This window comes from Ceratotherium simum, chromosome 5 (assembly GCF_057802395.1).
Source record: "Ceratotherium simum simum isolate JZ-2026a chromosome 5, ASM5780239v1, whole genome shotgun sequence".
NCBI classification, from domain to species: Eukaryota; Metazoa; Chordata; class Mammalia; order Perissodactyla; family Rhinocerotidae; genus Ceratotherium; species Ceratotherium simum.
The window spans coordinates 55,292,192-55,309,774 of NC_141904.1; the positions used below are offsets into that span (position 1 = coordinate 55,292,192).

Here is a 17,583-nt window from a genome sequence, read left to right on the forward strand (position 1 = left end):
GTAACTCAACTCCAAAGCTCTACCTTTCACCTGCTCCCCAGCACCCCCTCTTGGTCTGAGGCCCTGGGGGATGGAGCATAGAAGCCTGCCCCTTTGAGCTTCCTTGGGAAGGCAGTGAGTGCCCAGGCACCTGGTGAAAGGCTTCCAGGTGATGGAGTTTCCAGCACCTTGAACATCTCAGTGGCACTTAACGCAGTGCTGATTGGTGATTGGTATCGTTCTCTCTGTAATGTTTATCTTCTCCAGTGGACACAAGATCAGTTCCTGCTTGGTTCTTCCCTGAAGCTTAGTACTGAATGTAGTGCTGGATGCATAGCAGATGCTCAGTAAACATTTGTGGAAGGGAGGGAAGAACAGGTAGATTTAGGTCAAGGCAAGGTTTTTGTATCCCTCTTGTGAATCCTCAACTGCCCTGTGTTTTAAATGCCATAAGCACAGAGGAATGACTTGCCCTTCAAACTTGATCCCAACAGCCCAGCAGGAAGCCCAGCAGCCCTCCAACCCAAAACCTGACCCTGAACCCGGTACCTCCTGGTACTTGATGCTTGTTTCACATTGCTAGCTCTTTATCACAGAGGAGCCCTTTGCTTTTTAAGCTAACTTGATCAGGAGAGAAAGAAATCACCTTTATGCCTCATAAATGAAATTCCTTCTTTCAATAGATTTTGGGAAATCCAATATTCTCCATAGGCTGACCCTTGTATTACCTCTTCAAACATCTGGGGATAAAACCTGAGGTTCCCAGTGCCAGATGATTTTGGCCATCGACCTATTATCCGCCCGACTACCCTTATGTTAATCATTTCCATAAAAAATACAGAGCGGGGAGGTTTATAAGGCTTAGTGAATATGTGCTGTTACTGCGGCCCAGCACTTTGGACCCTGGCTTCTTTGAGACCCTCTCTCAGCTCAGAGCCTCCCACAACAGCCTTTCTGCTCCCTCCCAAGATCTCCACATTCAAGTTGACTTTGGTTCATTGCTCACTGGTCCATATTGTAATAATCGATTTTGTCCTAGCCTCTTCTCTCCTTTGGGATTCCTATGAAGAAAACAAGACAGCTGATGGTGGCGACTAATGGAGCCTCTTTGGGGAGACGTGTATGAGCTGCATGTTAACTGTCCAGCAGGAAGCCCGCTGCCTGGCGTGCCTTCTTAGAAAGCAGAGGCCCATATGGAAATTTGCATTGGAGCGCAAACCGAGAGTGAGATGTGCAGGGAGGATTAGCTGAACAGCCATGCAGCCTCCTGGGGCCACATCGGCCCTGGAACAGATTTCTAAGGTGCCCTGTGATTTGGAGAGGGTTAACCAGGCTGGGGGCAAGTGTCTGGTGCCTTTTGGGTCAGAAGCCTGAATTTTTGGCACTCTCAATCCTTGGTTCTATGAATCCAACCCTCAGAACTCATGGAAACGTGAGGGCTTTTAAGATTTAGATTATTTGAATTTTGCTTTCACATGATTGGTTTATGTGCCTCAATGGGACAGAGACAAAAATTGATGGTTTGAGAATTTAAAGGAAGACTATTGCAATTCAGACTCCAAACAGAAGGATGTCTGTGTGAGCCAAAGAAATACTTACTGAAATGTGTTTTCTCCCCACAGAATAATTATCTCAACCTTCCTAAAATTACTGATCCTTTCCCTTCCTCTGGACTTAGGAAATGGCCTGTTATGAGCTCTTCTCATTAAAAAAATTTCTAGGCCCCTTTCAAAAAAAATATCCAGCAAGGGTTGTCTTAAGCTAGTGGTGGGCAGTTGGCACCCTGACATCAAGAAAAAGGGGTGGAGCTCTCTGAGCTTCTCACTTGTAAAACCACCTTGCTGATAGGAGCTGCTTCTCAGTTTTCTTGCAAGAACCATGAGAAAAGGCACGTGGCAGTACCTTGTGGTTCATGGAACCAGTGAAGGAGATGGGATGAAATTCTTGAGTAAGGAGAACAGAGTGAGTGAGACAGGATCCCTGAAAGGACCGAGATGGAACTTGAGACCTGAGAATGCAAAAGCCTTTGAGAGGAGTCCTCCAGACTTTTCCGGAAGGATCCCTCTCTGCCCTTGCTCTGGCCAGTGTTTTCATTGACTTAATTTTAAAATTTGCCACTGTGACAGACCACCGTTTGTTATCCCATTGCCCCTGTGACCTGCCCAGCTCATTGTGGGGAGCTCTGCGGGCCTCGGTGTCTGTGAGCCAAAGAGGGGGTTGGCTTGTTTTAGGGACAGTGCTGTTGTCCTCAGCCCCATCTGGGCCCGAGGGGTGAGTGTGGGCTGAGGTGTCCACCCCTCACTTCGTGGGGCCTCTTGCAGTTATCTGTGTGGTGACTTGGCCTTCAAGACGCCGAGACTTTGATCAACCTGTGGCAGAAGGTTTGTGTGAAACCCTTCCTGGTTTTCTTTTTCTAAAACACAAATGGGATCTGGAATTGATCCCAGATAATACATCTGCCTCTTAATTTCACTTCAGAGGGGCAGGATGACAAGAAAGGCGATGAAGACAACTAAATGCATTTATGATTTATGCCCCCTGTGATAAATCAATGGATGATTTCTCCCCAAAATGTGGTCACTGCCTGGCTAACTCATACCAGCTGACACATCTGTGAGATGCATAAGGGAATGGGGGCTGAGCCCCCTCCTTGCCATGTGCACACCAGGCCTCGAACCCCACACCTCAAGGATGGGGATTTGGACATGTGAGAGAGAGGGTCGTCTCTAGGCAGTGAGGAAGATGGCTGCTTCACTGCCACCTTTTTTTCTCCTCGAGTCTGTTTTCCTTTCTTGCGGCCTGATGGTTCAGTTATGTTCAGCCTGTCCTTGGTTCATCTCCAGCATTCCTTTCTGTGCTTGCCTTCATGTGTGGTGAGTTAGATTTTTCCATTCCCTAAAGGTGATTTGATCAGGCCACTTCTCACCAGAGTTCCTCAAAGCAAGTGGGGAGAGTGGAAAATCACATTAACTCTTTCATTAACTCCAGCTGTCTGCACTGAACCCGAGATGGCAAGGCGGTTTCGTCTTGAGGGCCAGCTCAGGGCCTGTGGAGGTGGCTCTCTGGACCACTAACTTGGGAATTGTTGCCAGGGCCCATGTGGCTGGAAAAGGTGCAGGGCAGCGAGCAGTGTCTGCCGTGCACAAGAAGCTAGTGGGGACCCTTGTCCCACGGGTCTGCCATCCCTTTCCTCCATGGTGTCTTCATATCCTGAAGGCCTGAACTTGCCTTTCTGAACTTGGGAAGCCATATCTACATGTTCCAAAATATTGTGTCATTAGAAATATTCAAACTCTATTAAACCATTTTTCGCTGCTTGGCAGCCACACAACAGCTAGATTGCTTACTTCCCCACCATCTTTTTTTTTTAAAGCATCATCTGAAGCTAATTTATCCAGGAATAACTTGGGCTTTGGGGGAAAAGTCACATTCGTTTTATAAGTTACCTGCAAATGAAACTGCCTGGTTGTGCCTCTCATTTTCCTCTTTTGAAAAATGTCTTTGTTACTCTGTTTTTGCCTTTCTTGAGAAACTCTCAGGAATGCAGTTTAAAGAGTTATGCAATATTATTTTCCTTACCTTGCTTTCTGGAAAAAAAGTGCTAAAGCCATTTCTTGGGCCTAGACTGGGCGGTGAGATCCCTGTAGGTGGGAAAGGGCAGAGCAGGAGGGTCCAGAGCCTGGAACTTTCTCCCAGAGACCAGCAAGTTTGCTGACGTTCCTTGTCAGAGTGAAAGGTCAGCAAGGAGGGGTGGCTGGAGATGGAGGTGCTGGCTGTGGGCTGGGACATATGAGGCTTCAGCTGGAACCTCTGGTGCTGGGACCAAATCGCCCTGCTCCATAGAGACTATGTGTAGAAAGGAAAAAACAAGCCGGCTAGTAAAGGTTGTTCATTTGATGTCTCTGCTGATACCTCACATTACCATTGTCCCAGCCAGAAATAATATACCTGCAGCTGTGTTTCTGTAGGACAATGGGGACATCTAATAATATATCGGGCTGATCTAAGCTGCCTTTTCTCCAGTGATGCCCCAAGGGGAAGATGTATACTCTACCTTTATGTTATCCGGTGGTACTAATCAGAAACCATTGCTGTGGAAACGACTTGTCCTGTTTGGTCCCTTTCTAGTAGGAAATCGTAAATTAATACAGGGTTTGATAGATTCTGCTTAACGCCAAAATGAAATCTTCACATATTTTGTTGGGTATTACATAATTAGTTGACTTCTCAAAGGAGATCTAATTATGCCTATGCAATATGCTCAAGATAATGAAATGCATTCATCTCTCTGGCAAGCCGTCTGTCGCTTAGCGCTGAGCTCCGAGTCAGTGCTCTGGGGTTCGCCTTCTAGCTCAACGAACAAAGCTTTATTTACAGCCACAGAACTTGGAAATGAAATACAAAGTTATTTTATGATCTACTTTTTTTATTCTAAGAAAATCAGTTTTCCTTAGCTTCATATACTGTGTAAATGTCCATGTGTAATTAGCTATACTAATCCCCAAACATAAAGATTCCCCCCAAAATGCATTACTAAGCCTGTAATACCAAAAAAATTGTAAGAGATGGGACGAGAATAATGACAAAGCCAGAAGGAAAGAGTTCTTTGACTCTGAATTTCATTCTGTGCCGTTAGTACTTAGTAAAAGAGTTGGATAGATGGGTGGGTGGGTGGATAAGCGAGTGGATGGTTGGATGGGAGGGCAGATGTGTGTTTGAACAGATGGACGAATATTTAATCAGGAGGGCATATAGATGGAAGAGAACTAACTTAGAAAAATCTACCTTTGGATATATTACTCTGTATTTGATTATTAGAGAAAATTATGAAGAAAGAGAAGGAATTTTTTCTGATAATTCCTTAGTTGTAAAAGGGAAATTCAAGATTCTTTTAATTTCTCAATAGATAGCTTTGAAAGGTAACAGCAAAGATGTAGGGAACGTTGACTTGGAGGAAAACAGAAGAAATGTCTCTGGGGCAAACCAGGTAAGAGAGAGTCTCACATTCCAATAGTATAAAATATAAGATAAAAATTTATTCTTTATAAATAAATCATTGGTGAAGAAAGTTAGAACAAAGCTTTGCTTAAATTTCTCTGAAAAGTAGGTTGTTCCATATCACATTAGTAAATAGAACCCAAGCCAAGAAGGAGCCATTTAAAGTGACATTTGTGGAGTGTTTCTGCCTCAATTTCTACATTTAATAATGAAGATGCCCTGTATGAAAAGATCTATCCCACCCTATTGCTGACATGGCCATAGAGAAAATGTGGGATGCCTACTGGTTTTCCTGCTCCAATTTAAGCAATTGTAAATCTCTTCTGATGGCAGAGGCATTTTTTCTGTTTGCTGTGAAGTCAACTCCTCTCCAAAATTGTCTCCTAAAATATGTGTAGAAAGAAAGACCCGGAAAGATTTTAAACCGAGTTTTGCTAAGACAAAAGATAAGTCTCATTTTATAACATGTGATGCAGAGTGACTGGGGGATTACTTGATAGTGTAAGGGGAACCTAGACTTGCATTATTCCCAGCACGATTGGAAATACTTTGTGCCGTCATCAAACACCTTCCGTCTGGCCCAGCACCTGGGGCAGAGGAATCCTCACAAGAAACTGTCCATGTGGTTGGTGGCTGAATTCTAGTGGAACGTCTGTGGGCAGTTCTCTGGCTGGAGGGTTGGCTTTTCCTCCCATCAAAAGAGCCATTCATGAACTCGGTTGACCAAAGGGTTAGTTCGTTCATGTTTTTAACAGAAGCAGCACAACCTGGCTTAAATTCCCAAAGATCAGGTCCCCTTGGTTAGTCACTTATCTGTATTCTGGCTGGCACAGCATAATTGCTGCACGAACATTGTTCTAAAAACCCTTGAGTTGGATCCATTATAAGAGGCTCACATGAAAAGGACCCTTCCTTGAACTATTTTTTCAAACATAATGTTGGAATCCTAGAACCTCAGGAATCCTAGAACCTCAGGAATCCTAGAACCTCACATAAAAGAGCAGAAGATATGAATTGGTTTTTAAGATTAAATTATGATATCTGCAGGTCAGTTTTTTTTGTGCTAATTGGGTACATAATTGGTAATCCAAGGCAGAGGCTGGGAGGGAGCAGTAACAGTAACATCAGATGCCGTTTGTAGTGCACACATGCTTGCAAAGGTTAGATGAACATGTTTCCATTTCATTTCTGTTCCTTCAATGACAGCATCCCTACTTTCACTCAAGCCAGGGTGTTGAACCCTGAAAATTGATGCATTGCCTGTTATCAATGGAACACTTTCTGCTGAGTTACAAGGAGAGACACAGCTGGTTTGTTGAAAAATTGTGATAAATATTTGGACCACATAGAGTCAAAACAGGCATTTTTAAATTTGAGTTTTGTATCAACTTGAGATGGCAAATAAAGCAGATTTGGCATGAAAAAAGAATTTTCTTATTCAAAAATTCAAAGGACTATCAATTTATAACTATTTATTGTGCAGTGTTCAAGGAAAACTTCTATTTTAAGAACAAATATCAGTAGCCCTCAAGATATAAGACCAAAAAAAGCAAATCTTCTGAGTACGGGAGAGAATGCTTTAAATATTAATAATATATTAGTTCTAATTAAAAAAGTGGATCAATCAAACATAGAGTGCCTTGAATTCCTACTCTTTTTCCATGCTGAGTCATTAGCGTGTGGCTGAGAGGCAAAAGACCCTAGCCTTCATTCTTCCTTCACACAATAATATTTAATCAAGTGTGAACTGCCTGCAGAGGGCAGGCGGCCGGATCTACCAGCGGGAGTGTGTCTAGGACTATTGGTCCAACACTCTGGGGATGGAGCACCATGAAGTCAGTGTGTGGGTGCAGCTCCTCCCTTGCTAGAGGAGGCATCCTTGGCCTTTTCCTGTGTTTAATTACAGTGACAAAATCTCAGTCACTGTTTACACAAGCTTCTTCCTCAGGTGTAGAAATGCACTCTGAGCTCACTCTTGGCATTTGCTTTGCAGCAAAGGGAGTTCTTTGTATTTTAAATTAAAAACAAAGTCATTCTGTTCCTTCTGGTGCTACAAAAGTAAATATCTTCACCAAACTTGCATAGGTTGCTCTGGTGGCAAATCGGTTTGTCACTTGGGCTGCTTGACGCAGGCAACGAGGACGCTGAAGGAGGACCCACACAAGTGATAGGGAACCACGCTGTTGTGTGCTTGCTGTCAACGTTCCTTCAAGACCACAGTGCTCATAGGGCCTGCAAGGCCCTGCAGAGGTCTGGCCTCTAGTCTCTCTCAGGCCTCACCTTAGACCTGGGCTTTTTCTGCACCAAACCTCCGCTCGCCCTCCCTCAGAGGACATTTGCACCTGCTGCTCCAACCCTTGTGATCCTCCTGTTCATTCCTCAACAGCACACACCCCTTTCAGATTTCAGCTCAGGCATGCCTTTCCTGTCCCCAGCCTAGGTCATATTCTTTTGTCATGCTTTCACATGGGACAGTATTCCTTTCCCTCCGGGCATTAATATCTGTTTCTTACATCCTCATCAGTGGTATTGTCTTATTGTTTGGCTGCTTTATTAAACTATATGTTCTACACCATAGAGTCAGTGCTGTCTTCATGGCTGTGCTACTGTGCAGTTGCTCAGGGCTCACGTTCAAAAGCACTCTGTGCTGGCCTTAATGCTCTGTTGTTGCCATCTTGAAATCTTTATTACTTTTTGAACAAGGGCCCCATTCTCATTTTGCACTGGGCCCCACAAATCATATAGTTGGTCCTCGGTTGGGGCTATGTCTGTTTCTATTAGATCTCCAGCACATGGTATAGGCTCAAGAAGTATTTTGTAAACGAATTTTTCAGTGACAAAAGATGGTCTTCTTTCATTAGTGCGTGAAGTATAAAATGCCTAATACTTAATATCAAGTCAGGATGTTATGTATTTTCCTGGCAGCTCACTACTTAATCTTATTCTTTTCATAAGGTTTGGCAAATACAACCAAAATTGAATTAGAGACATGCATATTATGATCTAAGGAAGTATAAAAATGGACTGGTCTGTTGTTAATTTTTTGTTCTATATTTAGAACTGAAACGGTGATGTTTAGAGAGCAAAAATGCTAATTGTCTTGCAGAAAGTGCTGTAATAAGCTGGGCAAACGCTGCATTGGAGCAAGTATCCTTCAATGGTAGAGGAAGTTGAGACAATAACTGGGACTCCTCCAATGGAAATGTAAACGCTTTCCCCTTTGTTCATCCAGGACCAAGGAAACACTGAAATAACAAATGTCCAGTTTGATCCTCCCATCAAATAGTCGCGGAAACCTTGCTCTCCCACACAGCAAGCTTGGCCAAATGTCTGCTGAGGAGTTCATGGAGAAAATGCCAGGCTTCACTGTTTTATACAACATGCACATAAGCTTTCTGTCACTTGCCTGAGTTGGACACATTTTCCCATTCTCGCTTGCCCACACCAGCGGTGACTGCCGCAGGTTGTGGAGTTGGCAGAATTTTCCAGGATGTGCCGGCACAAGCTGTTAATAAATTAGGTGCACAGAAGTGTGATGGCAAGGCGTTTCCTCCTGGAGTTCATAGGCCTTCCAGAACATTTATGTCTCATTACAGCCCGTACAGCAGTTTATACCCTAATAAATCAGAGAAGCCTTGCAGAGATGGGCTGGACTGTAATGAATCTTTCTGTTGGCGTTTTCCCTTTACAGGCGCAAATAATGGAGCAAAACCGCCCCATCTGGCCACTGTGTGAGAGAGAACTCACAGCAGGAGCTGTTTTCTCAAGCGTGACAAAGGTCATTGCAGGTAGCAGGAGTGAGGGGTGGCAGCCAGAGCTGTGAGTGACAAGGTGGAATGAAGCCATTTACGAGCCTTTATCACTGTGATTATAAGCATTAGCTGGTCTGTCAGAGTCCTGTTCTCCCTTTCTGTGATGGGCTTCAGGTCTTCGCTGATTTTTCACGTTCAATTTCCAGACCTGCTTGCTGTCTTGCAAGCAGTGCAAGTGGACGCACACCCGCAGCATGGCATGTGGACTTACTCACTTTGATTTAAGTTTCATTATCTTAAGGTGCTCTCTTGGCTAACTGGAAATGGTTGCCAAGCAGAGTGATGGGGGATCGCCTTCTCCCTGCCTTCCCTCACCAGTGCAAAGAGATGTGTGATGAAAGCCGTGTAAATATGGAAATTATTATTAATTATGTGGTGATGGAAAGAAATGCATTATTCTGGCTAGGAAATCAGCTTGTTTCTAGTGGAGGTTTATCAGATGTAAAAAAAAAAAAAGAGGGGGTATGAATCGTATTGAAAACAGTGCCTAAAAATAAGTGAGGAATTTATTTTTGATGTTTATGCATTTTCACAAAGGAACCCATCCCCCGTTTTGGAAGTGAACAAATATTGATCATTTCCTTTGCACCCTAGCAACTGGGGTCTCATTTCATTGGAGAAAAATTTACATCTAGTTAAGTCAAAGAAGCTATCTTGTTTTTTCCTGCATTCCACCTAGCTGGTCTGTGCTCCTGCCCTTTCCAGGGCTGTGGAGGAGTTTTGGAGGTACCTGGGCTGCTTGTTTGTCTTTACTGAGAGGCTTCTGGGAGCCCTTGGAGAGTGGAATGTATCCGGCTGGACCTATTTCTATTCCGTAAAGGCTTGCCTGATGCCTCTTCAGTAATCACTTTGCTGCTGGGAAGGCAGAGGAGAAGCAAGTGAGGGAGTGCGCGATTTATCAAAAGTGACAAGGAGAACAGAGCTCCTCCGTCAGCCTCAGCTACCCTCATATTTACATAACACCTTCCTTCCAGTGTTTTCCCCAGCAGATGGCCAGGTGAGGTTCATGGACTCTGCACGGAAATACGGCTGCTCTGGGGCAGACAAAGGGGACATTTGGGGCTCTCTCCCAACAGAATTATGCAACAGTCCATGGAGGGAGGGAGGAGGCAAAGTCACTTCCTAGCTGAAGAAGCCCTGGAAATGTAGACTCAAAGCCAAGTGCTGCTTGCAAATTGGGAGGTTGCCAAGGCCCAGCACCCCAAGACTCAGGGAGAAAGTCCAATCCCAGAGGAGCTGGTAATTGACCACAAGTGGGTCTGCCCTGTCTGCCCTGCTGTAATGGGAAAGTTAGTGAGACCCGATGGGGTCACAGAGGGACATTAATGTATTGACTGAGATGATTGTGCTCTGCCAAGGGGAAACAAGAGTCTACGCTTCAAAGGGATTCTGCAGGTAAACAGAAAATTCTCTCACTGTTCTGCTTTATCAAGATCCCAGAACCAAATGAGGCACCTGCTCTGTCTGTGACTTCGCTCTGGGGCTGAGCATGTATCAGGAGACCTCATTTGGTACAGGATGTTGAACACACACAGCTGTTTTTTTTTAAGGTTTCTATTTGAAACTGGCTGAGTTATAGCAGGTAATTAGCACCTTTGCTGTTGGAGCAAACAGTGCTTTTATTGGTTGGAGTATCTTAATCAGGTTGACTTGCTTTGCAGTTCTTGGTAAGAAAGTCTAGAGAGAGCAAGCTGGTGATGCTGTGTGTTCCTGGGGAGGAGGCCAGGAACACAAGCTGAGAAACACAAGCTGAGAAAACAGCCAAAGGGTCTCGGTTCAGTGCCCCACCCCCAACGCCATGTTCTAACCCCATGTAGGCCTTTTTCTTCCTCTGAGATCCTGGGCAGACCCCAGAACTTGTTCATATATCACATTTCCCGTCTCTAAAATCCACTGATGGAGACTCTGGCCTCATCTTAGGGGGTCGTTTCTGGAATAAAAATTAAAAATAAAAAGGGTTTGTTGGGAATAGTCTGTGCCATCCCAGGCCTGAACATGTTGATTGTTTAACTCAGCATCACATTTGTGGCTTGCTCAGGACTGAGGATATATCCTGGGGGTGACATGCTTGGCAGAGCCAAGATGCCAGCTAAGCCACTTTCAAACTGAATGACCTTGTGCAAGATGCATAAGGCCTCAGCTCTCCTGTGTGTGAAGAGGGACTGTTGTGTTAACTCTACGTTGGAGTTGTTGTGAGGATTAAAGCAAATAATGCATGTGAACCCATAGCATGGTGGCTCACGCAAAGTAAACACTCAATAGGTGACAGTGGTGATGATGACGACGACGATGATGACGATGATGACATTGTTACTTTGGGAACCCAGAGTCCAGAGACCTGGAAGCTAGTTTACAGATGACAAATAGATTTAATTTCACATGCTGACTCCTGTTGCTGGGGTGACCGTGTTGAGCAAGATTCCAAGACTGAATATGGGCTCGGTGAGAGAGCATTGAAATCAATTAGGGAATCAAGGGTGATGACACACACCATGAATTTGCTATTTCTCTGATGTTTCACTGCAGCCCTAAATAACTCTATAATCTGGGGTAAATTCACCTCTCTTAGAATATGTTTTTTTTTTTTTTTACCCCATAAAATGGGAAAGTTGGGCCAGATCAGTTTTCTTAAAAGTGTTCAGCTGAAAAGATGTTAGATAATGTTGGAGAGGTGGGTAGAAAATGTTCTTTAGGTAGATTTTGGAAATGCTATGTATAATTTAACAAGTTAAGGCGGGTTTCTTTACTGCAGGACTTCTCAGAACCTTTAATGTGCTTGAAAATTCCAAGAGAGGACATTCTTCCCAATCTTACCTGAGCGTGAACACATTTGTTTCCATTACAATAGCAACTTGTGAGACTAGTGTTGCACAGAATGGATTTTGAGAAATTAGATAATCCCCAAAGTCCATTCTTTCTCTCCAAAGTCTTAAAATCTGTAAGTCTCAAAAACTCAGGTAATTTAATGACTACCTCTCCCCACCATGAACTTTCCGCATATTACCAAAAATGCAACTCTTTCTTAAAAGCCATATTTAAATGATGATTCTTCATTGTTTGGAATAACTTTGAAAAATACCAGAGATAGTATTTGATAAAACACTAATCTTTAATGTTTAGAAACCCTTCATTCTGAATCTCAGCTTTAGTTGCAAGTCATTCTGATGGGTTTGGCTCACTCTGTGGCTGAAATGCTTCTTTCTCACTATTTGACCTTCCTGTCTCGGCTGGTCTGCACCTGGAACCCGTGGGGTGAGAGACGCGGCACTCTCTCCTCTGCCTTGGACTCCAGTCGCCTCGTCAGCCTGTCTAAGCTGCCTGAGAGGCAGAGGAAAGCCCCAGCCTGTCTTTACACTTGCCTGGCCATCATCTGTGTCTTCCATGGCAGGCAGGGAATAGGAAGGGAAGTGGCCTGATGGCACTGGAAATCTAAAGGTTTGTGTTGATTTCTCATTTGTCATTAATAAATAATTTTCTCTTTTGTGTCTTCCCTGGAGGTTGTTGAAACTATTTTTTGGTAGCAATAATACTGTACAGTAACTTTTACTTTGGGTAATTAGTCTCTTTTAGCAAGCAAAAGCTTAGAATGTGCTTGGAACATAGATATGGTCCCCAATATTTCTTTCTTCTGCTCGATGACACAGAGTATTATTTCCCCAAAGGGGCTCACAGAACACGGGTCCCTCCCTGTGGGAAGTGTTGGAGGTTAAGAGTGCGAAGGGGAAGGAGGATGGAGATTTGAGGGAAGAAATGGTTGCAGTTGTTGTCTCAGGAGAAGTGAGCAGAGAATTGACCAGGGGAAAAGTAGAAGGATGCCCAGCAATGGGGAGGACCCACTTGAGGCTTTTAATTATGAATTTAAAGTGCGACTGGCCAACACAGTTGTGTGTTTTCTTCAGCTGTATTTAGCTACGTGGGCACAGGCACAGAGGAGGTGGAAAGTTGGATCTAATCAGGAATGGTGTGCAAGTTGGATGGAAGGAGAGTTAATGTAATTGAAAGTGAATTCAAAGGGAATGAGCCTTGGAAGCTAAGGTGGGTAAGGAAGGAAGTGAGGATAAGAGGCAGGCGATAGACAATCAAGGATCAACTATTTTGAGGTCCCGATGGAAGGAAGTGAGCTGGTGGTCTGATAATTGAGTGCAGAAAATTGAGATTTTTGAAGGTAACTCAGTATTGATAATAATCAAGTGTTGACAATGACAATGACTTTCTGTCAGGCTAGACCATCATATGCCCTCTTGTTGCTGCCATCTCCTGACCTCCTGGTCACTCATGAATGTTTTAGTATTGAGCTCACTGCCTCTCTCTCCACCAGCCTGTCATCATTCTTGGTGACATTATCATTCACACAGATGGATCATCTGACATCTTGGCTTCTGAACTCCTTCACACCATCCCTCCCATCCTCTACTCACTTCAACCACCTACTCCCATGGTTATATCCTAGTCTCTAGATCATTTTTTCTTTCCTCCATGAGAACCCCTTTAAAGGAACTGTGCTCTTTACATGTAACAGAGCTGATTGAAGGAATGGTAAATGGGGGTTTGGAATGGATGCCTGGGTTTCATTGCCAGCTTGTGCCTGAGTCTTGGTAGGACCTTGATAGATGCTGACTCTGTACCTGGGCACTGTTGGGTTGCTCAGTCCCTCCTGCAACAGGGTGTATGTTATGGGACAGTGAACAGGGGTGTGTGTTGAGCCCTATATGCTGGGCTGTTTGCAGGACAGAAGATTCAGATAAATCAGCCAGGCGGACAGAATCCAGGAAAATGACCTTCTGCTTCATCTTGATACCTAGGTCATCAGGATTGCCCTTTCCGTGGGCTGGCAGGAATTCCAATGAGCAGAGACCCAACCCTCTTTCTCCAAGGAGAACTCCTGATGTTCTGTTAGCCAAAGAAGGTTGAAGGAGTGCTACCAGCTGCCTGCCAAAGAGAGGGCAGAGTGGATTCATTAAAACTAAAAATAAACCTTGACTGGGATTGCTCTTGTAGGTGGACAGAAGGTAGATTGGCCAGAGCTAAGACTTTTGAGGCCATCTCCCTTACGTTTAACTTTGACCCCTATCAAGACTGAGGTGGAGGAATTGTTTCTGGCACCAGGTGGGTAGTCCGATGTGAATACTGCGTTAGTTCTGGTTCAGCACATTTAGGGAGGTGGTAGCTAGTTACGGCATTTTTTTTTCTTTTAAAACTCAAATGATGTGTGTCATTTGAAAGTCAAAAAGAAGTTGATATATACGTGCTCTTGAGCACACACCCAGTTAAATAAATAGATGTCGTCCCAGGAACAAAACTTATCCAATTTACTTTAGAAGCTTATGTGTTTTTTGTACCCCGTAACTTTATATGCTAAACTTAAAACCACTGTAATGTTGGATGTTCTTGAATGGAAAATAGTGCTTGGTACCATGAGCCTTACGGCCACTTGCTAGAAGTTAAACTCAGCTGGCTTATTTTATGCGAGGATGCCTAATTTGGTAGTTGTACACGAGGGGAAAAATAAAAAGCAAAGACAGACCTGAGCGTACGTGATATCTTCCAAGTTTTCTTTTTTCGTGGCCAGGAGTTGTAAATGGCAAAATTGATATGATATTTGAACTAAGGAAAAAATGAGCTCTCATCACCTGAGCTTACAAATGGTACTATTCAGTAAAAAGAATTGGCCTTTATTTCAAGACAAATAGATTTAAATTCTCTTCAAATAAGCATTAGGGTTTAACATACCTTTGAAAGCAGTGTGTTAATTATGGATTATGTGGTGTGCTAGATGAAAATTCAATTATGGGTTGAAACAATTAGAATAGTGGTATTTGAAGAATTGTTTTTTGTAGCCAAAGTACTTTCTCTTTTATTCTTCTGTCCCAGGAATATGTTATAAATTGTGTTTTATTATTATGAAACGCTACAATTTTTATCCCAGTTGATTCATTATTTGGGTGGGAAAAAAGTCAAATCTCTGAACAAAAGACAATATTGGAATCACGTTGTAGTGGCCATAGGAGTAGAGTTTGATTGATTAAGCCATGGGAGGAGAGGGAGAAGAGAGAGGAATTTTAGTCTTAAGAATAGATGTTCATCAGAGACAGAGAACAAGCAATGGGCTACAGTATTGAGAAGGGAAAGTTGAGTTACCTTTAGAATCTTGAGTGATAAATTTGGGATGAGAGAGGGAAATGAAGCAAGAGGTGAAAAATTCACAGAACAAAAATGCTGATTTAAAAAATAAAAGATGGAAGGAGTAGATGGAGGTAGCTGTAGATGGACCTTGTTATTGAAGACTTCTGTTGAATGTAATCATCTGAATCTTAGGGATCTGAAAAAAGTTCTAGGGGTTTAGATCAATGGGGAAGGAGGAGCCTGAGGGAATCCCAGGACAGTAGGTTTGCTTTGCATTTGACGGGCCTTTCTGATTTGGCCAGAAGTTTCTAAGAGTGAAAAGGTCTGGGCATGTTGAAGTTGAAGTGCCTTCTGCTCTAAGATTCGGTGAGTGTATGATTTCAGATTTCCTGTCCATGTAGAATAAGGTGGCAAGAAGGCAGACTGCAAACTGAAGAATTCAGGAGAGAGAATTTAATGGGAAAGGAGGGACATATAGGAAATCTCGGAATTCCAATCACACGTGAGAGCAAAATAAAAAGTAGATGAACAAGTTAATTAATTGCAGAAGCATTTCTGTGTTTGGGAAAATTTGCTTTTTCTTCATGTTTAAAAATAAAAATGATGATATTTTCTGCAGTCTACAGAGAATTGAAGGCAAAAACACTGGCTTTATGATCAGATGGGAAAAATATGCAGAGGCAGCTCAAGTAAGGGACTGCAATGGAATCCTGAGGAAATTGATTCTTAAACATAAGTATTCAAATTTCACATATAAGTCTCTTCTTAGTAGATAGTGGCACAAGAAAGATTAAAGACCCATACATTTGGCCAGCCAAGAACACAAAGAGTCCAGAAGATGGATAAAAAGGCTCAAGACTTACCTGTCAGCCATGCTCTGTAGAGAACACCCTCATGCTCTGTAGGGACCAAATCCCGCTCTCTCGAGTCCCTTTTTGCTGGAGTCCCATCAGTCCTTTTCCTTAGCCTCTCTAAGACTCTCTGAGGCTCCACACTGGAATGGGAGGGGCCTTGGGGCCATTTGAATCCTCTGGGTATAACAACTGCAAAATAATCAGACCTTCAAGGGTGCCAAGACTGGCCTGTGCTCAACATCTTCCTGGGTATCATTATATTCAAAAAGGCTCAGCTCTTCCTAGGTCTTCTCAAAGGACACTTTTCTTATCCTGCCTTAGGCAGATGCCAGGGAGAGGTTGAAGGAATAGAAGAAGTTCAGGGACTACTGAGGCAGAGACTGAAGACCCCAAATCCAGAACAAAGAGCCTCTCTATTTGCATCAATCCCCAAGAAAGCTGGAGCAGCAAGGGGTCCAAGCCACGGTCAGGTCCCTTGTGGTTTCCCAAAATGTGGTGTACCTCTATATTTGCTTAATGCTGTGCCCACTACCCAGGATGATACCTTGTCTCTCTGTCAAACTTCTACTCATCCTTCAAGTCTCCTCTCAGAAGTGCCCTTGTCACTGGCAATTGCTGACTTAAGAAATGGATTCAGGAGTCCCTGCAGACCATTCTTTGAAAATGCCTGTCACAGTAGGTACAAGGACAACAAAATGAGAGACCTAGTCAGCATCTAGAAGGTGAATTGGATTCAAAGGAGAAACCATTTCTTATTTTTAAATAAAATGGCAAATCTAATCTAAATATTTCCTATAGTGAATAAAGTTACCATTTGGGCAATTGCCAAATTTGCTAATTAATTCAAATTTTTTAAACTTTTAAAATGCAGAATCAGATCTTTTATTGCCTGTCTGACCCTGAACCAGTGTGGGAGATCTCAGTGAAATTTGTTGTTGCTGTTAATTTCAGTTCTAAAACCTATGCTTTATAAACACTGATAACAATAGAAAGAGATATTTTAGTTTTTCATGTAGGAACAAAAAGATAATTTTCTCATGCAACTCACTTTTGTAAGGATGGGTTGTAGGGAATCATTTGAGGGAGGCTGGGATTGTAAAATAGCCTCCAAATTCGTTTAGAGGCTAAAAAATTGTTTACCAGGAAAAAAAAATCATCAACTATATCCTTGGATCAAATGTGTAGATATTTCCAAAGATATGCCTTCACATAATTGTGGAGAAGGAGAAGCTGATAGTCTTGCCCGGCTCAACAATGTAGCCTTTTTATTTTAAGGTTTTGTTCTGTTGGCTACACAGATGTTTTTAATTTTTCTGGATGTGTTTATATGTTTGCAAGTTTCTGAGGCTGTGCTGATGAATGGAGTTTTTATTGAATTTATATGTAGCTTTCAGATAGTAAAAATGTGCTTAAGCTTCTTCAACTTGCCCCCTACCCCAGTCTGGGTCTCGTCTGAGGAAACTTATTCTACTATCTTAGTATCCTCAGAGTTTCCCTGATCTGTGCCTCCATATGCTACTATAATTAAAGTATTTGAAAAGGAAAAAATGGTGTTTGTGAATTTACTGGCAGGACCATGAGATTCTGGATTAACTCTTGATGGTTTTCCCCTTGGATGGTAAGAATTGACCCAGCAGAGGTGGTCCTCGCTGAGCATCCCATTATGCCGTCTTCTACACAGAAGAACACTTACTTCCAAATTGCAGTCAGGACCTGTGAATGCTTGGGAGGTTTTGGGGAATTATAGCCATTTTGTTGAATTTTACAAGGGAATTGTAATCAACAGGGTGAGAGGCCCTTCCTCTGGGTCAGTTACT

The 17,583-nt window shown here is 43.1% G+C and overlaps 1 protein-coding gene across 1 annotated transcript in view; it reads left to right on the forward strand.

Moving 5' to 3' along the window:
* The window catches only part of CACNA2D3 (calcium voltage-gated channel auxiliary subunit alpha2delta 3), an 838,936-nt gene that overhangs the window by 464,107 nt on the left and 357,246 nt on the right, over positions 1-17,583 (forward strand). The gene's annotated exons all lie outside the window — the stretch shown is intronic.